General features: G+C 45.2%; 1 pseudogene; it reads left to right on the plus strand.

The window, feature by feature from the left end:
- Positions 1–18,170: 18,170 nt before the first annotated feature.
- Positions 18,171–20,063, plus strand: LOC125533914 (cyanidin 3-O-rutinoside 5-O-glucosyltransferase pseudogene; annotated as a pseudogene).
- Positions 20,064–26,723: the final 6,660 nt, after the last annotated feature.

Below are 26,723 nucleotides of genomic sequence, written 5' to 3' on the forward strand. Positions count from 1 at the left end.
AAACCGGCCATACGTTTTATAAACAAAGGTATGCAAAGAGATATGTTATATGAAGAAACATCTTCCAAAGAAAATAGTTCCGCCATCAGTTCCTTTCTTTGGGTTGCCATGATGATCATGATCACGAAACCTCAGCTCCGATCAATGCGGGAGGAAAATACTGAGGATTTAGTTTGGAGAAAGTTCCCAAATTATGTGGTCTTTAGCGGACCTGAATTTTCACTTCCATCGTTGCCGACCAATTATATCCTTTAAGATGACTAGCTTTCGGCTTCACCCATTCTGAGGTACTAACTCGGATGACCCGGTAGTAACAATCACAGAGATGCTCCCTTTATCGCCTAGCCGAACTATCGGGAATGTAGGGTTAAGCACAGGAGCCAGGCGACCCAGCTTGGCCAAAATCTTAAGTCAAATTGATGCATATTTATGGCTTTATAACGATAATTATGGAAGGCAACACTTGTATAATGAATACAAACACTGATGATATATGTTTATTTTGACTCCGTTGTGACCGTTTATCATTTGAAAGTGGCCCATCACTGGCTTCTACCCCTTTGTAGATGCTACGTAGGGTGTTTCCGCAATAACAAGGCAACCCTTAGCCGACGTGTCGGTGCCCGAAGGCGGTTGTGCTAGCAGAAACAAGGCAATTAGATATGCGGGCTTTATAACTTTCACTTACTCATAGGAGCTAAAAGTTGGGAGGCCAGTTACTAGCCCCCGGTTAGTGTTCGGCGATAGTCGAGGTCAAGCCATAAACACTTCGGCCAATGTTATGAACAGACCATCATTTAACACGGGGTGACCTCTATCGATCTTATAGTTTAATACAGTCATTGGATCGCTGACCAGTTTACGCTTATTGTGACAGTCAGTTTTCGGCTTTCTCCAAGGAGGCGCTTAACCATGCTAGCTCGAAGCACAATCGCAGTGGTTCTCCCTTTGCACACCTAGCCGAACAAAGTGAAATGTAGGAGGCAAGCACAGGAGCCGGGCAACCCAACTATTGACCGAATACACAATTCGAAACTGATGCATATAAAGCAATATTCGAGAACATTTTGCCGAGGACTCCTCGGAGTACCTTGGCTTTTGGTGGGTTCAGCTCAAGTCGCAGCCCCCCGTTGATATTGTCGATGCTTAAAAAGTGCCCGGCAGTATACTGCGGGATTTATGCTCGGACCCAACACTGAGGTGCAGGCAGCAAAAATGCCGAACTATGGGTCGAAAAAGATTTCCCAAGCTAGATTATTACACAGGGTACCCCAGTCAAGAGGATGTCCCGCCTCATAAAAGAAAAACACACAAATAGATCAAAAGTGCCATAAGCTAAAACTTTATGCAGAAACTTTACGTCCGAACTATGGTAAGTTTTTTTGGTGCCAATCTGAAAATTGGTTTTAAAATTAGTTTGTGCTTCCGTCGTGCTTTAAAATGACACATCCGATCTCAAGACTACGAGTGGTTTAGCCTTCGGCTTCAACCTCCTATCCCTAAGGCGGAGTGCTTCTCAGGACGGTTTAGCAAACTAAACTTGAGCGGCTTTAGAGAGAAACCAGGCTATCCGGCTATTGACCACATACTCGAGTCGAGGAAGGAGTGATAGAAAAAGACTTTGCAATGAACAAGAAGAAAACACATTTATTATAAAATGGCTCATATAAATTTTAAGAGCCCTTAGTTAACATGGACAAAGGGAGTTTCTTTTAACAAACAACTCACGCGAGCATGGTCGAACCGAACACAAATTAAAAAATTGAAAACTTTGAGCATGAAAGTGACTTAGCTGATTAATGTGTTCGGCGTTGATGATGCGGGCCGAGCTTGCAGCGGGTCGAGGTCCCAGCCCCCAAGCCAATCCTGAGGTGTCCGAGCGAAGAGCTTGGCTTGATGAAGTGGCGATGCCGCACGGTCGATGTGACGAGCCGAAGCCCCTGGTCCAGCCGAGGTGACGAAAACCCTCATGACCGAGGTGCCGAAAAAAAGAAGTGTTCAACAATAAATGTTTGAACGAACAACTTTATTGTTTAACACAAGTATAATGTTTGGTCGAACCAAACAAGAATTAATAAAATGAAAGAAAAAACTGAGCATGGAGGCGACTTAGCTGGTTAGTGTACTCGGTATCCTTGACGAGGTCCGAGCTCGTGCCGGGACGAAGACGTAATCCGACCAACCAAGTCGATGTCCACCATGCCGACCTACTTCGACACCTCGCCGGATTAGTATCTGGGTTTTCTTCGGAGTCGTCCTCCGGTACGATGGTGCGAGGGGTGAGCCCGGCCAGGGTTGACTCCTGGTGTTCGGACGCCGAAGTCGGGTCCAGACTTGAAGCTGGATTCGAGATAAGAGAGGTGAGTCTGGACGGAATTGACTCCCGATCTTCGGACGCAGAGGTCGCATTCAGGCTTGAAGAAGCAATAGTGCGGTGATGCCGATGCAGGCCGGATCTTGTGACGCGGTCGATGCCCGCTTACTGAAGTGACCATGCAGCGATGTCTGGCGATGATGTTGGTGATGATTTAGCCTTCACGATCCCGAACTCTTGTTCGGCTTGTCGAGATGATGATCCGATAAGGTTGGGCTCAGTCGATGAAGCCACGATCCGTCTGGCGCAGGTCGGCAGACGTGGAGTTAGGGCTGGTTTGACACCGGCACGACGGTGAAGATTACCTCGGAAAAGGAGCGAAATTTGTGAGCATGTGTTCGGAAATAAAACACAATACCCTAGAAAGAGATTCTTCCAAAAGGTTGTCCAATATCTCGTTCATGAAAAGGGATGAACTCAGGTCGGATTCGTGTTCATGCAGAAAACAGATCCGAAAAATGATGCACTAATCGGAAGGTTCCCGGAGTTTGAATGTCGGATCAAGCTGAAATTTTGAGAGGTGGCAGATATGGAAATTCCACAGAAGATGAATGGTTGGATCTTCCAAATAACCTTCGAGCTAGGCTTTGGAGACCACGCCCTAAACTCATTCAGATTCCCATCTAGACTCGACAGGCCTCCGGTATATCATAGATCACCGGAGATTCCTCCATCGGAAGGCGACGGAATTTTACAGGGTCATTGTAGCCTCAATTTCGCACAAGTCCACCAAAGGAATCATCAAAGCGATGCTCGAGGAGGTGGTGGTAGCGGATACAAGTTTGCTATTCAGAAAAATAGCACGGTCGCCCGAGGGAAATGTTGACGTTGAGCCCCCAAGCTCCATGGTTGATTCCTCCATGATCATGATAGAGATCGGAGTTGATGTTGATGAAGGCCCTCGTCCGAACATGATGATTGGAGGCAGGGCACAGTCCTCGGTCAAGCCAAGGTGACCAGTCGAGCCGACGACGAAGATGCCGATGTCGCAGTTGATCTGCAGGCGAGCCATTGATCTTTTGCCGATCACACATCGGAACTCTCAATGAAAGCACCATTGTTGGTGTCAAAACCGGTAGATCTCGGGGTAGGGGGTCCCGAGCTATGGATTCCCAGATCAATGGTAACAGGAACGAAGGAGACAATGTTTTACCCAGGTTCGGGCCCTCTTGATGGAGGTAAAACCCTACGTCCTGCTCTTATTTATATTGATGGAGTATCAAGTACAGAGTTAATCTACCTCGAGATCATATGTTGTGGTCTAAAACCTCAGGGTATGGTGAATAATGTCATAATGATCTATCGACTAGCCTGGCCTCGGCTTATATAATGTACCGGAGGCCTAGGATAACAAGAGTCCTAGTCGAATACGTTGGCGAAGAGGAGTCCTTGTCTTGATCACCAAGCCTTGTGGAATCTTCCTCTTGTGCGGCATGGGCTGCCCGAAGTGGCCCATGAGTGAATCTCCATGGGGGTCCTCGGCCCGATCCAGCTGGTCGGGAGACGACGTGGTGAGTACCCCCTAGTCCAGGACACCATCAGATGCCACCATCATTCTTAAGGCCGTGGACAATCAGGAGACATGGATTTGGCATGCACATTTGGCGATGCAGAGATCTTGCAATGATGTTAATGTGCTCCAGCGGCCACCTCTTTTTGCCAAGGTAGTCAATGGAGAATCATCATCGGTGGAGTTCATAGAAAATGGCCGCACCATAACAAGGGCTACTACCTTGCGGACGAGACATATCCAAGGTGGTCTACTTTTGTGAAGCCAAAGTCCCCAAGGTAAGAAAGAACTCTACTTTCATAATGCTCAAGCAACCGCTAGGAAAGATGTGGAGAGGGCTTTTGCAATTTTGCAAGTCGAATTTGCTATTGTACGAGGACCGTCTAGGTTTTGGGATCAAGCGGTCCTCTGGTACATCATGGCGGCATGCGTGATCATGCACAACATGATCCTTGGGAATAAGCGTGACGAAGATTTGGATTACACCTTTTATGAGCTCATGGGGAAACCCGTGAAGCCGAAGGGAGGATCAAATCTGATGCTTTGTTAAGACGTACCATGAGATTTGAGATGCCAATACGCATGATGGTCTTTGAAAGGATGCCATGGAGTGGTGGAAGTGGCATGGGGAACAACAACCCTAATTTCATCTTCTCTTGCGATGAGTAATTTGTGTGATGAACAATTTACGTGATGTGTGATGACCAATTTTTGTAATAACTTGAACAATTTGCGTGATGTGTGATGAAAAAATTATCTGTAGTGTCTGTGATTCATTTGAGATGAGTTTGGTATGAATATGTTCAATATGTTTGCAATTGTTGTGTCCAATATACATCACCTATTGGAGCAAAATGGTGCTCTATTTTATATCATCTGTTATAGCAAAAATCTTTCAGGTGACGTATAATTTATTTTTAATGATGTAAAACTATTTGTGTATTTAAGATATATCACCTGTTGAAGATGCTTTTATCCATTTATCTGTCATCAACTGAGCGTAACTTAGATGGTTATTAGGTTTCTTGTGATGGAACCAACCCACTAGAATTCAAATCCTACACAACATTGGTGGTCGCATTTTCCTGGATTATTTCTGATGTGCCGGCTCAATCTCTCGGATGTGCTCATAGGGGTAGGATGTGCATGAGTGATTTCATAACGGTGAGTGTATGAGCGTGTCTGCATCTATAGTGTGTTAAAAGTGTGTGTGGGGGGGGTTATCATTTATGCCACTGCTTATGTCGCACTACTTAGTTTTGCCACTAGAAATTTAACTGCTCAAAAATGCCATCGGACACCATTACTATTAGCTCAAATCTCATTTGACATGTTATAATGAACAAAATACCTATGGACCAAGCTCTTCTTCTATCTCATTACAATAAAGTATGGGTCTCACTTGATCCCAACAGTGTTCTTATTTTTCTCTAAAATTATTCGCTTGCTTACTCCAGACAAGTGGGGCCCACACTTATAATTGTGAGATAGAGAGAGGTGACATGTGGGTCTAGTGGTATTTTTGACATGTGGGTCTAGGGGTCTAGACAATAACAATGTTAATGGCATTTTTGAGCAAACATCTAATGGAACGATGGCATTTTTGAGATATCTAATGGCATTTTTGAGGAACCATCTCAAGGAACAATGACATTTGTGATGAGTTGTAATCTCTAATTGCAAAACTGAGTAGTGGGAAACAACTAGTGACATAAATGATTAAAACCCTAAAAAATACGACTCTCATGAATCCAATGAACAGAGTGAAACAGTGAGAATCTCTACTATTAAAGGAGAATCAAACGTCGTGATGGTTCGACCTCCTATCCTATCGATACCCCTTCCCCCACCCTTCGCACGTTAAAAAATCAGGAAAACTACCCACTGCTTCGAAAAAATAGCACAGAGAAAGGAAAGAAAAACAGAGGCCATGACCCACCCACGAACACACGTCCCATCCTCCATCTCCCCTCACACCAAAGAAAAGAGAAACAGCCCAACCAATCTCTCCGCTCTCGAGAAATTCACTGTCGCTGCTCCCCTCATCGTCCTCTCCTGGTTGTCATGGCTGCGGTCCTGGCCGTGGACGTCGCTGTCGGCCCCGCACTCCCATCTGCATGAGGATCATCTATTCTCCGTCTCAATCCCCTCCACCCCCCTCGATTCCAATCTAATCTCTCTCGAGAAACTTCACTCGACTCGGTTGTGGCGAAGATGGCCGACGGCTCGCCGTCTGGCTTTCTCGCTGTTGAGCCATGTTCCGCCTCCGCCCTCCATCCACTTGCTCCAAGACGTCTTCCGCGGCCACCAGCTTCCATGATTTGGGTGTGCGTCCTCTATGTGAATTCGACGGATCATCTTCATCGCAGGCGGCCATGGGGAGGACACATGTGGCGGAGCAGATGGGGTACGAGTGTTGGAAATATGCCCTAGAGGCAATAATAAAATGGTTATTATTATATTTCTTTGTTCATGATAATTGTCTATTGTTCATTCTATAATTGTGTTATCCGGAAATCGTAATACATGTGTGAATACATAGACCACAACACGTCCCTAGTGAGCCTCTAGTTAACTAGCTCGTTGATCAAAGGATAGTCATGGTTTCCTGACTATGGACATTAGATGTCATTGATAACGGGATCACATCATTAGGAGAATGATGTGATGGACAAGACCCAATCCTAAGCTTAGCTCAAATATCGTATAGTTCGTTTGCTGTAGCTTTTCTGAATGTCAAGTATCATTTCCTTAGACCATGAGATTGTGCACCTCCCGGATACCGTAGGAGTGCCTTGGGTGTGCCAAACGTCACAACGTAACTGGGTGACTATAAAGGTACATTACAGGTATCTCTAAAAGTGTCTGTTGGGTTGGCACGAATCGAGACTGGGATTTGTCACTCCGTATGACGGAGAGGTATCTCTGGGCCTACCCGGTAATGCATCATCACAATGAGCTCAATGTGATCAAGTGGTTGATCACGGGATCATGCATTATGGTACGAGTAAAGTGACTTGCCGGTAACGAGACTGAACAAGGTATTGGGATACCGACGATCGAGTCTCGGACAAGTAACGTACCGATTGACAAAGGGAATTGTATATGGATTGATTGAATCCTCGACATCGTGGTTCATCCGATGAGATCATCGTGGAGCATGTGGGAGCCAACATGGGTATCCAGATCCCGCTGTTGGTTATTGACCGGAGAGTCATCTCGGTCATGTCTGCATGTCTCCCGAACCCGTAGGGTCTACACACTTAAGGTTCGGTGACGCTAGGGTTGTTAGGAAGACTTGTATATGTGATTACCGGATGTTGTTCTAAGTCCCGGATGAGATCCCGGACGTCACGAGGAGTTCCGGAATGGTCAAGAGGTAAGGATTTATATATGGGAAGTTGTCATATGGTCGCCGGAAAGTTTCGGGGCATATCGGTATTGTACCGGGGCCACCGGAGGGGTTCCGGGGGTCCACCTGGAGGGTCTACCTATTCCGGAGGGCCTTATGGGCTGTATGGAGAAGGGAACCAGCCCAAGTGGGCTGGGGCGCCACACCCCCCTAGGGCCCATGCGCCTAGGGTTGGGGGAAACCCTAAGGGGGGCGCCCTCTTGCTTGGGGGGGCAAGCCCCCCTCCCCTTGGCCGCCGTCCCCCCTCTAGATCTCATCTAGAGGGGGGCGGCCCCCTTCCCCTTTCCCCTATAAATAGAGGGGTGAGGGGAGGGCTGCACACAACATCCAAGGCGCATCCCCTCCCCAACACCTCTCCTCCTCCATAAGAGCTTGGCGAAGCCCTGCCGGAGTACTGCAGATTCATCACCACCACGCCGTCGTGCTGCTGTTGGAGCCCTCTTCCTCAACCTCTCCCTCCTCCTTGCTGGATCAAGGCACGGGAGACGTCCTCGCTCCGTACGTGTGTTGACCGCGGAGGTGCCGTCCGTTCGGCACTAGGATCTTCGGTGATTTGGATCACGTCGAGTACGACTCCATCAACCCCGTTCTCTTGAACGCTTCCGCTCGTGATCTACAAGGGTATGTAGATGCACTCCTCTCTCCCTCGTTGCTAGATGACTCCATAGATTGATCTTGGTGATGCGTAGAAAATTTTAAAATTCTGCTATGTTCCCAACAGTGGCATCATGAGCTAGGTCTATGCGTAGTTACTATGCACGAGTAGAACACAAAGTAGTTGTGGGCGTCGATATTGTCAATTTGCTTGCCGTTACTAGTCTTATCTTGATTCGGCGGCATCGTGGGATGAAGCGGCCCGGACCAACCTTACACGTATGCTTACGTGAGACCGATTCCACCGACTGACATGCACTAGTTGCATAAGGTGGCTGGCGGGTGTCTGTCTCTCCCACTTTAGTCAGTTCAGATTCGATGAACAGGGTCCTTATGAAGGGTAAATAGAAATTGTCAATTCACGTTTTGGTTTTGGCGTAGGTAAGAAACGTTCTTGCTAGAAACCTATAGCAGCCACGTAAAAACTTGCAACAACAGTTAGAGGACGTCTAACTTGTTTTTGCAGCAAGTGTTTTGTGATGTGATATGGCCAAAGGTTGTGATGAATGATGAATGATATATGTGATGTATGAGATTGATCATGTTCTTCTAATAGGAATCACGACTTGCATGTCGATGAGTATGACAACCGGCAGGAGCCATAGGAGTTGTCTTTATTTATTTATGACCTGCGTGTCAACATAAACGTCATGTAATTACTTTACTTTATTGCTAAAGCGTTAGCCATAGTAGTAGAAGTAATAGATGACGAGACAACTTCAAGAAAACACGATGATGGAGATCATGATGATGGAGATCATGGTGTCATGCCGGTGACAACGATGATCATGGAGCCCCGAAGATGGAGATCAAAGGAGCAAATGATATTGGCCATATCATGTCACTATTTGATTGCATGTGATGTTTATCATGTTTTACATCTTATTTGCTTAGAACGACGATAGCTTAAATAACATGATCCCTTGTAATAATTTCAAGAAAGTGTTCCCCCTAACTGTGCACTGTTGCGAAGGTTCGTTGTTTCGAAGCACCACGTGATGATCGGGTGTGATAGATTCTAACGTTCGAATACAACGGGTGTAAGACAGATTTACACACGCAATACACTTAGGTTGACTTGACGAGCCTAGCATGTACAGACATGGCCTCGGAACACAGAAGACCGAAAGGTCGAGCATGAGTCGTATAGAAGATACGATCAACATGAAGATGTTCACCGATGTTGACTAGTCCGTCTCACGTGATGATCGGACACGGCCTGGTTAACTCGGATCATGTTATACTTAGATGACTGGAGGGATGTCTATCTGAGTGGGAGTTCATTTAATAATTTGATTAGATGAACTTAATTATCATGAACTTAGTCTAAAATCTTTACAATATGTCTTGTAGATCAAATGGCCCACGTTGTCCTCAACTTCAACGCGTTCCTAGAGAAAACCAAGCTGAAAGACGATGGCAGCAACTATACGGACTGGGTCCGGAACCTGAGGATCATCCTCATAGCTGCCAAAAAAGATTATGTCCTAGAAGCACCTCTAGGTGACGCACCCGTCCCACAGAACCAAGACGTTATGAATGCTTGGCAGACACGTGCTGATGATTACTCCCTCGTTCAGTGCGGCATGCTTTACAGCTTAGAACCGGGGCTCCAAAAGCGTTTTGAGAGACACGGAGCATATGAGATGTTCGAAGAGCTGAAAATGGTTTTTCAAGCTCATGCCCGGGTCGAGAGATATGAAGTCTCCAACAAGTTCTTCAGCTGTAAGATGGAGGAAAATAGTTCTATCAGTGAGCACATACTCAAAATGTCTGGGTTGCATAACCGCTTGACTCAGCTGGGAGTTAATCTCCCGGATGACGCGGTCATTGACAGAATCCTTCAGTCGCTTCCACCGAGCTACAAGAGCTTTGTGATGAACTTCAATATGCAGGGGATGGAAAAGACCATTCCTGAAGTATTTGCAATGCTGAAATCAGCAGAGGTAGAAGTCAAAAAGGAACATCAAGTGTTGATGGTGAATAAAACCACTAAGTTCAAGAAAGGCAAGGGTAAGAAGAACTTCAAGAAGGACGGCGAGGGAGTTGCCACGCCCGGTAAGCAAGCTGCCGGGAAGAAGCCGAAGAATGGACCCAAGCCCGAGACTGAGTGTTTTTATTGCAAGGGAAGTGGTCACTGGAAGCGGAACTGCCCCAAATACTTAGCGGACAAGAAGGCCGGCATCACGAAAGGTATATGTGATATACATGTAATTGATGTGTACCTTACCAGTACTCATAGTAGCTCCTGGGTATTTGATACCGGTGCGGTTGCTCACATTTGTAACTCAAAGCAGGAGCTGTGGAATAAACGGAGACTGGCGAAGGACGAGGTGACGATGCGTGTCGGGAATGGTTCCAAGGTTGATGTGATCGCCGTCGGCACGCTACCTCTACATTTACCTATAGGATTAGTTTTAAACCTCAATAATTGTTATTTAGTGCCAGCTTTGAGCATGAACATTGTATCAGGATCTCGTTTAATACGAGATGGCTACTCATTTAAATCCGAGAATAATGGTTGTTCTATTTATATGAGAGATATGTTTTATGGTCATGCTCCGATGGTGAATGGTTTATTCTTAATGAATCTCGAGCGTAATGCTACACATATTCATAGTGTGAATACCAAAAGATGTAAGGTTGATAATGATAGTCCCACATACTTGTGGCACTGCCGCCTTGGTCACATAGGTGTCAAACGCATGAAGAAGCTCCATGTAGATGGACTTTTAGAGTCTCTTGATTATGAATCATTTGACACGTGCGAACCATGCCTCATGGGTAAGATGACCAAGACTCCGTTCTCAGGAACAATGGAGCGAGCAACCAACTTATTGGAAATCATACATACTGATGTGTGCGGTCCAATGAGTGTTGAGGCTCGCGGTGGCTATCGTTATGTTCTCACCCTCACTGATGACTTGAGTAGATATGGGTATGTCTACTTAATGAAACACAAGTCTGAGACCTTTGAAAAGTTCAAGGAATTTCAAAGTGAGGTTGAGAATCAACGTGACAGGAAAATCAAGTTCTTGCGATCAGATCATGGGGGAGAATACTTGAGTCACGAATTTGGCACACACTTAAGAAAATGTGGAATAGTTTCACAACTCACGCCGCCTGGAACACCTCAGCGTAATGGTGTGTCCGAACGTCGTAATCGCACTCTATTAGATATGGTGCGATCTATGATGTCTCTTACCGATTTACCGCTGTCATTTTGGGGCTATGCTTTAGAGACTGCCGCATTCACTTTAAATAGGGCTCCGTCGAAATCCGTTGAGACGACACCGTATGAATTATGGTTTGGGAAGAAACCTAAGCTGTCGTTTCTAAAAGTTTGGGGATGCGATGCTTATGTCAAGAAACTTCAACCTGAAAAGCTCGAACCCAAGTCGGAAAAATGCGTCTTCATAGGATACCCTAAAGAAACTGTTGGGTATACCTTCTACCTCAGATCCGAAGGCAAGATCTTTGTTGCCAAGAATGGGTCCCTTCTAGAGAAAGAGTTTCTCTCGAAAGAAATAAGTGGGAGGAAGGTAGAACTTGATGAAGTATTACCTCTTGAACCAGTAAGTGGCGCAGCTCAAGAAAATGTTCCTGAGGTGCCTGCACCGACTAGAGAGGAAGTTGATGATGATGATCATGAAACTTCAGATCAAGTTGCTACTGAACTTCGTAGGTCCACAAGGACACGTTCCGCACCAGAGTGGTACGGCAACCCTGTCTTGGAAATCATGTTGTTAGACAACGGTGAACCTTTGAACTATGAAGAAGCGATGGCGGGCCCGGATTCCGACAAATGGCTGGAAGCCATGAAATCCGAGATAGGATCCATGTATGAAAATGAAGTATGGACTTTGACTAACTTGCCCGTTGATCGGCGAGCCACAGAAAATAAATGGATCTTTAAGAAGAAGACAGACGCAGATGGTAATGTGACCATCTATAAAGCTCGGCTTGTCGCTAAGGGTTATCGACAAGTTCAAGGGGTTGACTACGATGAGACTTTCTCACCCGTAGCGAAGCTGAAGTCCATCTGAATCATGTTAGCAATTGCCGCATTCTATGATTATGAGATATGGCAAATGGACGTCAAAACGGCATTCCTTAATGGTTTCCTTAAGGAAGAATTGTATATGATGCAGCCGGAAGGTTTTGTCGATCCTAAGAATGCTGACAAGGTGTGCAAGCTCCAACGCTCGATTTATGGGCTGGTGCAAGCATCTCGGAGTTGGAACATTCGTTTTGATGAGATGATCAAAGCGTTTGGGTTTATGCAGACTTATGGAGAAACTTGCATTTACAAGAAAGTGAGTGGGAGCTCTGTAGCATTTCTCATATTGTATGTGGATGACATACTGTTGATGGGAAATGATATAGAATTCTTGGAAAGCATAAAGGCCTACTTCAACAAGTGTTTTTCAATGAAGGACCTTGGAGAAGCTGCTTATATATTAGGCATCAAGATCCATATAGATAGATCGAGACGCCTCATTGGTCTTTCACAGAGTACGTACCTTGACAAGATATTGAAGAAGTTCAATATGGATCAGTCAAAGAAGGGGTTCTTGCCTGTATTACAAGGTACGAGATTGAGCACGGCTCAATGCCCGACCACGGCAGAAGATAGAGAAAAGATGAGTGTCGTCCCCTATGCCTCGGCCATAGGGTCTATCATGTATGCTATGCTGTGTACCAGACCTGATGTAAACCTTGCCGTGAGTTTGGTAGGAAGGTACCAAAGTAATCCCGGCATGGAACACTGGACATCGGTTAAGAATATCCTGAAGTACCTGAAAAGGACTAAGGAAATGTTTCTCGTTTATGGAGGTGACGAAGAGCTCGTCGTAAAGGGTTACGTCGATGCTAGCTTCGACACAGATCTGGATGACTCTAAGTCACAAACCGGATACGTGTATATTTTGAATGGTGGGGCAGTAAGCTGGTGCAGTTGCATGCAAAGCGTTGTGGCGAGATCTACATGTGAAGCGGAGTACATGGCAGCCTCGGAGGCAGCACAAGAAGCAGTCTGGGTGAAGGAGTTCATTACCGACCTAGGAGTCATACCCAATGCGTCGGGCCCCATGACCCTCTTCTGTGACAACACTGGAGCTATTGCCCTTGCCAAGGAGCCCAGGTTTCACAGGAAGACCAGGCATATCAAGCGTCGCTTCAACTCCATTCGTGAAAGTGTTCAAAATGGAGACATAGAGATTTGTAAAGTACATACGGACTTGAATGTAGCAGATCCGTTGACTAAACCTCTCCTAGAGCAAAACATGATCAACACCAGAACTGCATGGGTGTTCGATTCATCACAATGTAACTAGAATATTGACTCTAGTGCAAGTGGGAGACTGTTGGAAATATGCCCTAGAGGCAATAATAAAATGGTTATTATTATATTTCTTTGTTCATGATAATTGTCTATTGTTTATGCTATAATTGTGTTATCCGGAAATCGTAATACATGTGTGAATACATAGACCACAACACGTCCCTAGTGAGCCTCTAGTTGACTAGCTCGTTGATCAAAGGATAGTCATGGTTTCCTGACTATGGACATTAGATGTCATTGATAACGGGATCACATCATTAGGAGAATGATGTGATGGACAAGACCCAATCCTAAGCTTAGCTCAAAGATCATGTAGTTCGTTTGCTGTAGCTTTTCTGAATGTCAAGTATCATTTCCTTAGACCATGAGATTGTGCAACTCCCGAATACCGCAGGAGTGCCTTGGGTGTGCCAAACGTCACAACATAACTGGGTGACTATAAAGGTACATTACAGGTATCTCTGAAAGTGTCTATTGGGTTGGCACGAATCGAGACTGGGATTTGTCACTCCGTATGACGGAGAGGTATCTCTGGGCCCACTCGGTAATGCATCATCATAATGTGTTCAATGTGATCAAGTGGTTGATCAAGGGATCATGCATTACGGTACGAGTAAAGTGACTTGCCGGTAACGAGACTGAACAAGGTATTGGGATACCGACGATCGAGTCTCGGACAAGTAACGTACCGATTGACAAAGGGAATTGTATACGGATTGATTGAATCCTCAACATCGTGGTTCATCCGATGAGATCATCGTGGAGCATGTGGGAGCCAACATGGGTATCCAGATCCCGCTGTTGGTTATTGACCGGAGAGTCGTCTCGGTCATGTCTGCATGTCTCCCGAACCCGTAGGGTCTACACACTTAAGGTTCGGTGAAGCTAGGGTTGTTAGGAAGACTTGTATATGTGATTACCGGGTGTTGTTCGGAGTCCCGGATGAGATCTCGGACATCACGAGGAGTTCCGGAATGGCCAGGAGGTAAAGATTTATATATGGAAAGTTGTCATATGGTCGCCGGAAAGTTTCGGGGGCATATCGGTATTGTACCGGGGTCACCGAAGGGGTTCCAGGGGTCCACCTCTTCCGGAGGGCCTTATGGGCTGTATGGAGAAGGGAACCAGCCCAAGTGGCTGGGGCGCCACACCCCCCTAGGGCCCATGCGCCTAGGGTTGGGGGAAACCCTAAGGGGGGGCGCCCCCTTGCTTGGGGGGCAAGCCCCCCTCCCCTTGGCCGCCGCCCCCCCTCTAGATCTCATCTAGAGGGGGTCGGCCCCCTTCCCCTTTCCCCTATAAATAGAGGGGTGAGGGGAGGGCTGCACACAACATTCAAGGCGCAGCCCCTCCCCTCCCCAACACCTCTCCTCCTCCATAAGAGCTTGGCGAAGCCTTGCTGGAGTACTGCAGCTTCATCACCACCACGCCGTCGTGCTGCTGTTGGAGCCCTCTTCCTCAACCTCTCCCTCCTCCTTGCTGGATCAAGGCGCGGGAGACGTCCTCACTCCGTACGTGTGTTGAACGCGGAGGTGCCGTCCGTTCGGCACTAGGATCTTCGGTGATTTGGATTACGTCGAGTACGACTCCATCAACCCCGTTCTCTTGAACGCTCCCGCTCGTGATCTACAAGGGTATGTAGATGCACTCCTCTCTCCCTCGTTGCTAGATGACTCCATAGATTGATCTTGATGATGCGTAGAAAATTTTAAAATTCTGCTACGTTCCCCAACAACGAGGACCCGTAGAAGGCAAACAGCTCAGACTTAAGCCCTTTGCCCCCATCAGGACTCTGTCACAGGTGCGTGCATCTCGATCCTTTCCTTCGTTCTGGTCGGTTAATTAAGTGCCCGTGGACCAATATTCCTCTTGCCCGACGCTTTCGGCCGATGGCAAAACGAACACAGAGCAAACGTGGCTTGCCTTGGGATGGACTGAATCAGCTAACAACGTAGCTAGCTAGCTTTGCCTTGAGATGGATCCAGTCGATGGATTGATTGGTCGACTAGCAGGTGGATTATGTTGATGGACTAGCTAGCAACACACACACACACACTGGCATGTAACGCTATTTGCTGTTTATACTTCTTCAACTCACGTTGATACAACCTAGGAGCTACATGTATCACCTGGCTAGGTAGAGTTACGATTACTGCTCAAAGAAAAGTAGAGTTATGATTTCTATACTACTTGGACAAGCAATCGTTGGTGAACTCTAACAATCTGTGAGATCTGTGGGCAACCAAAAGAGAGAACTAGCAAGGCTGGTGAGTCCTCTTTCACTATTTTATGTAGATTCACCGTGCTAATTTAAGTAGTTCTAAGCTATCATGTAAATGTAACATAACTATTTTAAAGGTTATCGATATAATCCATGTTTTGCTTTTTCATTTTTAGCAAATAGAGTGGATTCTGAAGTCACATATTTGAATTAGCTTTTGGTCGGTCGACTTGAGTAGGAATTCCTTTTATTATCCCAGTTGTTATTTCTACCTTGCTCTGCTGTATAAGATACTCCATATAGGAGGTCAAGCTTGAAAAATGTATAATGCCCGACTTGTCGAGACTCATGTTAATAAAGTTGTCATGATATTTTCCCTGCTTCAAAGTGCTCCCTGAGGTATTAGTTAACGGTAGTCTGTATTGATTTTTTTTGTACAGAATTTGACCATTTGTGCAGTCTTTGGTTCGTGATGGATCGACCTTATAAAGTCTTAATGATTACCCTTTCCAACAAGCAACAGTGGGGTTGTTCTGCTCAATCCTGCTATTTTTTAGTCCATTAATTTGTATGTGTTCTTCGCCTCAGAGATTTTATTAATTTCGTTTGGGTTCTAATTAGAGATGCATATAAATAACTTTGTTCTGGTTTTCATAAAAGTGATATGGCACACACCTAGAAGGTTATTGATTATACGTTGCAACCCATTTTATTAAGTTGGGTTTTCTTGACACCATTTTCTATTGCAGGCTACTGAATATATACAGTTCTTGCAACAGAACGAACATAAGTGTATTTGGGTGAGGCACCAGATACAACATCTCACTTTTCGTTTTGGAAATTATTTTTATTTAACTCCAAGAGGTCACCAGCTGAAGGTATGGTACATTCTGATCTTTTTGTTTGTCACTAAGCTTGACAACATCTCACCAACTATAGCAGTAATGTGATTCATTCTTTAGGTTGTGTTTGGCAATGAAATAGTAATTTGGCTGCTGAGGTATCAAGGTAAGGACAAAAATATTTCCCATTTTTTTATTTCTATGGTTGTCATAGTCTAATTTAAGCCCGTATTATTTTTGGTGATTGCGAAATGTATTCAATTGCATGTAGAAATAGAAGATAAATCTTGTTTCAAACTTTGAGTGTATACTGAAGTTACATGAAGCCTTCGGCACTCCTTTTTAGTTATTGCTGATTTAGTTCAAGTACTAAATCAACCACAACTAATATCGATCAGAGGGAGTATATTATGACCTCCTCTTAACTTGCCTTTAGTAACAAACATGCTAGTACCAAAATTAGTTCTAGGAGGATAGTACTAAAACTCTCGTGCCATTGAAAAACTGTTGAGAAATTTTAATTTATTGCATAGTGCAGGCGGAAAAAGTTTAATTCACCCCGAGAAGAGCCCTCCGAGAACAATTGTTTTGGACTTTTGTGGTACTCTCAAGTGAGGGGGCTTTTGTGGTCTTGCTAATATAGATAAACCATAACCATATTTTATATGATTCTCAACATCCTTGGAGCGAAAGACAGTAACTGCATAATGAAGTTTAAATCATATTCATTTATTTGTTTCAGTGATGAGTTTTTTTTTTGTTTGCTTCTTTGACCGGTTTGTAACCAGTCTTCTGGATCAGAGTAACTGAAAGTTGATGTGTAATATTAGGGTTGTGATTGCAATGTATCAAATGGGCTAATTTTTATATTTGACTCATCACATATAAAATTTGTATTTTTTTAAATCAGGAACAAATATAGTTTAAGTATTTTGAAGTGAGATGTGATTTTTCAGTTGTTTTCCACATGGTTTGTTTCAGCATGGGATAATGAATTGGTAAAAATCACTTTCCTTTGTTGGTACCAATACCAATGCCACCAAGTGCAGTCACATTGACGACAGTCAAATAGCCTTGCAGAATGGACAATGTTCAAAGATAGCAAGCATTATGTCGTGTCTAGATATGAGTGGAAAACGTGCTACATGTGTACTGCTACTACACCAGCCCAAGTACTTATGTACAGTTCCTCCTGAATTCAGACACTAAGAAGCTAAGCTTTTGCAAATGAATCTACTTATCCAAGAGGCTGGCAACAAGATCGGGTGTTCAATAACTAGAGGAGCAACACTCGATCGACAGGAAACTATGAGCATGCATATCATCAAGTTTGCCGGTTCTACATTTTAAACCTTAGCCAACTACCTACTTTCTAATTTTCTTGCATGCAGCGAATTGACTTCCCAAAGAACTACATGGAAGGGATATATGTTTGATTTGTTTTGAATTGATTGCAAGAAATACATGTATGGCACATACAACTCTATTCTCAAAACATATACGAATGAAAATTTATTTGATTTTTTTAGCAATGTCTCATGTCTAAGTTTATTGTTCCGTGGCAACGCACGGGCACTCAGCTAGTATTAGGTAAGGAATAAACTCCTGATTTCCTGAAAACAAATGTACGGCTGACTTCCAAATGGGATGGCATACCGTCAGTGCCGACGTCACGTGTAGCTCTCACCCATTTGGAAGCAAGTTGTTGATGTTCGCCATTCGGCGGCTTCAAGGCCGGCACAGGGCAAAGATACGGCACAATGACACCAATATATAGGGCGCGTCAGAGGTTTCACATCACAAGCAGACACATCTTCATTTCACATCAAAGTTTCTCATCTCATCCATGGCCACGGACGCACAGCACCGGCAGCAACACAGCCGCAACGGCGGCGCGCGCACCGGCCACCACTTCCTCATCGTGGCCTACGGCATCCAGAGCCACCTCAACCCGTGCCGCGTCCTCGCGCACCGCCTCGCGCGCCTCCACGGCGTCGACGGCTCCGGGCCCGTCCTCGCCACCATCTCCCTCCCGGTGTTCGCTCACCGCCGCTTATTCCCTTCGTCCGGAGACGTCAACAACAACAAGGATGCCGCCACCGACGGCCTCGTCTCTTACGCTCCATACTCCAACGGCCTCGACGACGGCTCCATGGCCAGGGACGGCGAGGCGAGGGCGCGCAGCCGCCAGGCGACCTTTGAGAGCCTGTCGGCCGTCGTCGCCACCCTCGCCGCACGTGGCCGGCCCGTCACGTGCGTCGTTTGCAGCATGGTTCTCCCCGCGGCGCTGGACGTCGCGCGTGAGCACGCCATCCCGCTCGCCGTGTACTGGATCCAGCCGGCCACCGTGCTCGCCGCGTACTACCACTACTTCCACGGCCACGGCGACCTCGTCGCGTCCCACGCCGCCGACCCCGCGTTCGAGGTGTCCCTGCCCGGCATGCCCCGCCCGCTCCGGATCCGCGACTTCCCGTCCTTCCTCGTCGACACCACGGGCAGCGAGCTGGCCAAGCTCATGAACGAAGCGGCCCGAGAAGTGTTCGAGCGCTTGGGTGATCACGGCTGCACCAAGGTTCTCGTCAACACTTTCGACGAGCTGGAGCCGGCAGCGCTGGCGGCCATGAAGGAGCGCCTAGACGTGTTCGCCGTGGGGCCGGTGATCGGGCCCTCCTCCTCGGCCGAGCCGCGCATCCACCTGTTCAACCACGCCGGCGCCGACGAGAAGAGGTACATGGAGTGGCTGGGCGCGCAGGCGGCGAGGTCGGTGGTGTACGTTTCGTTCGGGAGCGTATGGACGTACACCGAAAAGCAGATGGAGGAGATTGCCAACGGGCTGCGCCGGTGCGGGCGGCCGTACCTGCTCGTCGTGCGCAACGATGGGCGGCAGGAGGACGTGAGCCGGAGCCTGGACGACGTCGTGCTAGAGGGGCTGGGCATGGTGGTGGAGTGGTGCGACCAGCCGAAGGTCCTGTCGCACCCGTCCGTGGGATGCTTTGTCACGCACTGCGGCTGGAACTCCGCGCTGGAGGCCATGTCGCTCGGCGTGCCGGTCGTCGCCGCGCCAAGCTTGTTCGACCAGCCGACGAACGCGTTCCTGATAGAGGAGGAGTGGGCTGCCGGCGTCAGAGGGGAGCGCAACAGCGAGGGCGTCTTCACTCGGGAGGAGCTCGCGAGGTGCGTGGAGCTGCTCATGGGTCATGGCCCAAGGGCCATTGAAATCAGGGAAAGAGTAGAGGCTCTGAAAGGGATGGCGCGAGAGGCCGCGGCTTCAGGCGGGCCGGCGGAGCGGAGCCTCCGAAGCTTTGTCATGGCGGCCGGTTCAAACATCGGATGAAGTTTGCACGACGATGCATTTCCAAATCGATTAAGTTGATGCATGCCAGCTGGAGTGCATGGAACAGCTAGCTCTCTCCGTCTCGATCGGGCGTCGTTTGCAGCCACTTAAGCTAGGTTTATTAGTCTTACCTGAATTATCCGTTAGCACGGCCGAACAACATTTGAATTGTGCCCGCCATACCAGAGAGGCGCACACTAAGGTCTAGCAGAAATTCGTATCAGTAGTACATTAAGAAGCATGCTACATAGACAATACTTTTGGTATGATTTTTTTGCGGCGATTTTGATCTTAAAGAGCCTATTTTTTTATAAAAAAAAATCATACCAAGGCATTATTTATAAGTTGAAGCAATGTTTGGAATATGCACCAAGTCGTGAGAAAAATATCAATAAAAGATTATATTAAATATGTTTTAGGCCATCTTTGAATACGCTTGAAGATTAATAGAAAAATTGTCTATGTCTGAGCGAAATGACCCTAGTTGGTTGCATGCAACTCGACGCTCACATAGCATCTCTCACTTTCCCGTTCTTCTTTTATCCCCATTGATTACGCCCTTTATTCTCGCCTTTCTTTATTACTCCTATATGCCCATTAAAACCGATCATTCATGCTCCCTCAAATTCATATAGCCCCCTCTAACATACTTCATATTAATAGTAATTATGTACATGCAATGACGTGTTAGGTAGGATATTAGTGGCACGTTATATTAGGTAAGGTATGTTTGTGGCACATTGATATTTGGTAAGATATTAATTGCTTTCTTCGCCGGAATAGTAAGATATTATTTACATGGCAGATTTCATGGGATATCGTTGAGTCTAAACATGTTTATAACCAATGCCAGTGGTGGGTAATTAGAGCGTTAAACGTGTTTGGTGCTCAACACTGGAGCGATTTGAACCACTAGATCACATGATTTGACGGTTAAGATGGTTTGGATGTGCCCTTTTGGGTCTTTTTATATTGATATAGATAAGGGCTATATAAAATTTATATTGTGTGTTAGCATTTCTGAAAATACATCATTGCAATTAATTAGGTTATTAATTAAAGTTATACCCTAAACGGAATCTTAAAGTGGTTAGCAGGTACAAATAATAGCACGGTTGAAAACTACATATTTTTTATCCAACTACATATACAAATTATTTTAGTCTGAGTTACGGTTGCAAAATTATATCATAATCATGTTTAACATATTCTCTGTAAATAATAAAAGGCTATGGACCTAAACGGGCTGAGTGAACTAGAAAACACGGAACACTAAGCAGCGCCCAAGAGCGCAAGATAGTGGCTACCACAGTAGAGTCAAAGCCCAACAAAGAAAAGGCACTTAATGTGGGACCGCGGGTTACTTAAAGGAAAAAATCATGTTCGTTTTGTAAATCGTATGACGGACGTCGAACGGGCAGAAGCACTCCATACTTCATTAGTAGGTATAGATTGTCATATTTTTGGTCAAAGTTGCATCACATATTTGACTAGCAAAATATTCTTGCATGTCATAAAAAAATTACATTATTGAATTTGTATTTAAATATAATTTTCAATGATATATTTTTTATTACGTATAATTTATATTTTTTAGTTAAAATCATGGTTAAAAAAGCCTCAAAATAAGGAGGCGGCTAGTAAACCAAAACGAAGCTGGTAGACATTAACTGTGGGAGACTTGTATGAGATCTCAAATTAGGTAAGATCATGAGATCAACCCCTAAAATCATATTTAGATATTTTAGAAATATCTGAAATTATTTGACAACATCCATATGAGGTATGTCTACAACTCCGAAAAAATCAGCTCAAAAATCAGTGCACATTTAGAGATTCAAAAAAAGACAAATTCAAATGTGAAAAATGGCAGCTTTGGGTGAATAGTACTTTAACACTATATTCATATCTGATTTTGTCTTTTTTTGATTCTATTAATGTAAGTCGAATTAGGAGCTAAAACATTTTGATAGTCTGTACATCAAATATGATGTGTGTCCATAAATTTTTTGAGAATGTTCGAACACGTATTTTTTTTAAACAAAAGCCAATCACACTAATGTGAGATCTCATAAAAGTCTCCCCGGTAACTGCTTATGTGGCTACAACTCAATGAACAAAGGACTTTTTCTAGGCAAACTAAGGACTTTGTTAAGTCTCAATCAGCTGTGATCAATTTGTAGTCCAGTCCATTTATACCATTCGTTCAGTTTTCGCATGCTTGCCTTTGTACTTTCTTAGAGAGCAACTAATCAAGGAGTACTCCTTCACGAGCCCCGTAAGGGTCACTTGGGGTGGGTTGGGAGCACGTCACTTGGCGTGCTCTCAGCCGTCGTCACTTATCGCGCTTTGGGCGCTTCCTTCGAAATTTCTTTCCATTTTTTCATACACGTTTTCGGCTTTTAAATAATAATAAAAATCATTTTTTTCGCTTTTCTCGGTTTTTTCTTAGGTTTTGAACAGCAAAAATTAGAAAACGTATTTCCTTTCGCGAGAGGCACGGTCTTGCCTCTCGGAAAAGGAGAAAAATGTGTTTTCCTTTTTTTCGCGAGAGGCATGACCGTGCCTCTCGCAAAAACGCATCTTTTTTCCTACCAAGAGAGGCACGGATTTACTTTCGTGGAGGCACAGATTTGCTTCCGCCATGCCTCTCGGAAAGGAAAAAAATACATTTTTTTCCTTTCACGAGAGGCACGGATTTACTTCTCGTCGAGGCACGGATTTTCTTCTGCGGTGCTTGCCGCAAAAAGGGAAAAGAACATGTTTTTTTTCCTACCACGAGAGACACGGATTTACTTCCCGTGTAGGCACAGATTTGATCGCTTCTGTGCTAGTGGACCTTTTTTTGACAGAATTTCTCCTCCTTTATTCAGATACGAGAACAGTGTTATCACTTACAAGTACTAAAAGCACCTTAGGAGGCGCTGAACCCAACCAACAACTAGGAGGGGAAAACTTAACTAGCCTAGCAAGTTCATGGGCTACTTTATTACTCTTTCTATTACAATGATCATAAATAACATGGCTGAAATCAGAGGCCATGAAGAAGCAATCGTCAATAATAGCAGATGCAACTGAAGAAGAATTGCCGTCTTTTAGGGCTTCTACTATCTCCAAACTATCCGAGTTTACCACGATCCTGCTGCATCCGATAGTTCTTGCGAGGTTCAGCCCAAACCTGACGGCCAGAGCCTCTGCTGTGAAAGAATCAAAGCAAATGCCTATTTTTTCGTTCGCCGCTGCAATGAATTGTCCACTCTGATCGCGAATGATTGCCCCCACGGATCCTTCAAGTAGATCTTGATCAAACCCCGCATCAACATTTAATTTCATGTATCCCTTTGGTGGCTTTTCCCAACCTCCACACCGAAGTTTAGCTTTTGGTGAACATGCGATACTGAAATTTGCCGCTAGTCCGCGTACAGCTAGGGCGATCCGAGTGGATGTTTGAATTTCTTCACCATGGTATACTTTACGATGTTCGAACCACAAGTACCAAGCTGCGGTGACTACCATCTCTCTCATTTTTGGAAGCCCCAAGATATAGAATTCTGTATCTTCCACATGCAACAACTCGTGCATCACTTCCTCTCCAGACTTGTATTTTGTGCACTTTTTCTTTACTATCTCATACAACCCCAATTGTCTCCAAACCTCTACTGATCTTGGACATTCAAACAAGAAGTGGCGTATACTATCAGGTTCCAACCTGCATTCTGGGCATTGGATTTTAACCTTCATGTGTTTAGAAGCTAGGACTGCCCGACATGGAAGAGCGGCATGTAGTACTCGCCATATGAAGATTTTAATTTTTGCTGGGCATTCTAAGCTCCATATCAAATTCCATTTATCATCAGGTGATGAAGGGCTCGCATTAACTTGAGTCAGGTCACCAAACTGAAAATTCCATTCAATTTGATAGGCTGATCGCACTGAGAAAAGCCCATTCTTGGTAGGGCTCCATGCAATAAAATCAGACATTTCATGTAAAGGTAAGGGTATAGCCAGAATCCTTTGAACATCCACATTCCAGAACGTTTGGTTCACCAACTGTACATCCCAATCTCCAGTCACCGGATCAATGAGATCACAAACTCGGGATATTAAGTTACTACCTCTGATAGTTAACACTTTTTTCGTTGGCGCTTGAGGAATCCACGAGTCCTCCCATATGTTCACCTTTTGACCATCTCCAATCCTCCAAATATATCCACGTCTCAACATGTGTACCCCAGCCATAATGCTCTGCCATGTAAAGGATGATTTTGGCTTTAAGGTGGCGTCCAATAAGTCTCTTTCTGGGTAATACTTAGCTTTCAGAATAGTTGCACATAATGAAACCGGGCTATCAATAAGACGCCAGGCTTGTTTTGCTAGAAGTGCAAGATTGAAGCAGTGGATGTCCCTAAATCCCATACCTCCATATTTCTTTGGTATGCACATCTTCCGCTACGTGAACCAATGCATCTTTCTATTCGTTGCATCATCACCCCCACCAAAACCGAGACATCGCATTTGTGATTCCTTTACAATTTTTTTTAGGAATTTTGAAGACGGACATCGCGTAAGTTGGTATGGCTTGAGCCACTGATTTCAAGAGCACTTCCTTTCCTCTAGAAGATAGGCATCTCTCCTTCCATCCCATTAATCTTTGAAACAATCGATCAATCAGGTATTGAAAATCATCACTTTTATCAACACCCAGATTGGATGGGAGACCCAAGTATCTATCATTCAAGGCCTCTGTCATGATATCCAGAATTGAGCAAACTTCGGCCTTAACATTAGTTTCTGTACTTGGACTGAAAAAAATACTCGATTTCTGCACACTGACAAGTTGGCCCGAAGCAGAACAATAGAGGTCCAGGATTGATTTTAAGCAAGTTGCATTAGCTGCATTGGCCTTCATCAAAATAAGTGAATCGTCCGCAAACAAGAATTTTTTTACTACCGGTGCATCACGGCAGACTTTGACTCCCACCAAATCACCCTCCTGTTCAGCTCTTGATAGTAAGGCAGTCAGTCCTTTTGTACAGAGAAGGAAAAGGTACGGCGATAGTGGGTCCCCCTGACGGAGGCCTCTAGTTGGTCTGAATGCTTCTGTCTCCGTCGAGTTATACCTCACTCTATATTCAACCGAGGAGACACACAACATAATCATGTTCACCCAGTTTGCATGGAACCCGAGTTTTAGAAGAATAGCTTCCAAGAACACCCACTCAACTCGGTCATATGCTTTATGCATGTCAAGTTTGACAGCGCACCAACCATCTTTGCCTGTCTTCTTATGCTTTATTGTGTGCAAGCTCTCATAAGCAATAAGAACATTGTCCGTAATCAATCTCCCTGAGACGAAGGCACTTTGGGTTGGGCTAATTATTTCCGGCAAGAGATACTTCAGTCTCGTGGCAATCATCTTAGATATGACCTTATATACAACATTGCATAAGCTTATCGGCCTAAATTGCGAAACTTTTTCCGGAGCATTTACCTTGGGGATCATAACGATTGTGGTGTCATTCCAACCTTGAGGCATGATCTGAGAGTTTACTACATTCAACACCTCTGCAACAAGATCATCTCCTAGCATGGACCAAAATCGTTTGTAAAATATTGCATGCAACCCGTCTGGCCCTGGGGCCTTAAGGTCACCAATGGAAAATAACGCTTTCTTCACCTCTTCCTCTGTGTACGGGGACATCAACACATCATTCATAGCTGAGGTTACCTTAGATTGCACCTGGTTCAAGACATTAGCATTCGGTATGGCAACCTGAGATGTGAACAACTCAGTAAAGTACCCTGAAATAATACAGTTTATGTCATTCATATCCTCTCTCCACACACCTGTATCGTCAAGTAATCTCTTAATGCAATTCCTTTTCTTACGTGCCGAGGCAGCTTTATGGAAGAACGAAGTGTTCCGATCACCATGCAGCAACCAGTTTGCCCGTGCTCGCTGTAGCCAAACAATCTCCTCCTGATCCAGTAAGTTTTCTATCAAGATTTGAATCTCCTTCATTCTGTGTCTGGCTTCACTTGTGGGTTGTCTCCTCCTCAACTTTTCTAATTCTTTTTCCAGTTTATGAATTCTTCGCTTTGGGCCTTTTAATGTTTCTCGATCCCACTGAAAAAGATCCTCTTTTATTGCTCGTGTACGTTCCGACAGTGACGGCCCAACTCCGGACAGATGGGCACGCTGCCAGGCCGTTGTGACAATCTCATTTACTGTCTCTTCGTTCAGCCACCTTGCTTCAAATCTCCTCTCGCCCTTTGGCTGCTGTGAAAGCACATCAGCAAAATAGTTTGTATCCAAGACTAGGGGTCGATGATCTGAGTGGGTATGGTGTTCATGAACAACAGCTGCAAAAGGAAAATTTTCAGCCCACTTCTCGGTACAAAGAGCTCTATCAAGGCGTTCCCTTATCACTCCTCGACTCCACATAAATTGGTCCCCGTATACATAATTTCCTGCAATCCACACTCCTCTATACAATCTCTGAAACTTTGCATAAATTGTAAGGGCCTGATGTTTCCACCGTCATTTTCACTTGCTACTAATATCTCATTGAAATCTCCTATGATCATCCACGGTCCCTCGGTGTTGTTATGCAACGTCCTCAGATAAGTCCAGGATAGGTGCTTCAAATCCCAACTGGGTTCTCCATAAAACCCCGTCAAGCGCCAAGCCATAGCATTGCCATCCATCACAAAACCATCAATAAAGTTAGGCGATGAATAATTCAAAACCACTTCATTTGAGTTATTATAAAAGAGTACAAGCCCTCCAGACCGACCATCACTTTCTACGACATGTAATTGATCAAAACCTAACTTCTTCCTAATCTCATTTGCCTTATCTTTGTTCAGATGTGATTCAGACAAGAAAACCACATCCGCTTTCACATGCCCTTGCAGATGCAAGAGCTCGCGAACTGCCGTGGGCGAAAGCATCCCGCGGCAGTTCCATGCAAGGGTTTTCATTGCTCCCGGCGGTCCTCCGCCGAGGAGGCCGCCGATACAACATTGGGGTCA

This window comes from Triticum urartu, chromosome 2A, assembly GCF_056163025.1.
Source record: "Triticum urartu cultivar PI428250 chromosome 2A, HENAU_Tu73, whole genome shotgun sequence".
Lineage (NCBI taxonomy): Eukaryota > Viridiplantae > Streptophyta > Magnoliopsida > Poales > Poaceae > Triticum > Triticum urartu.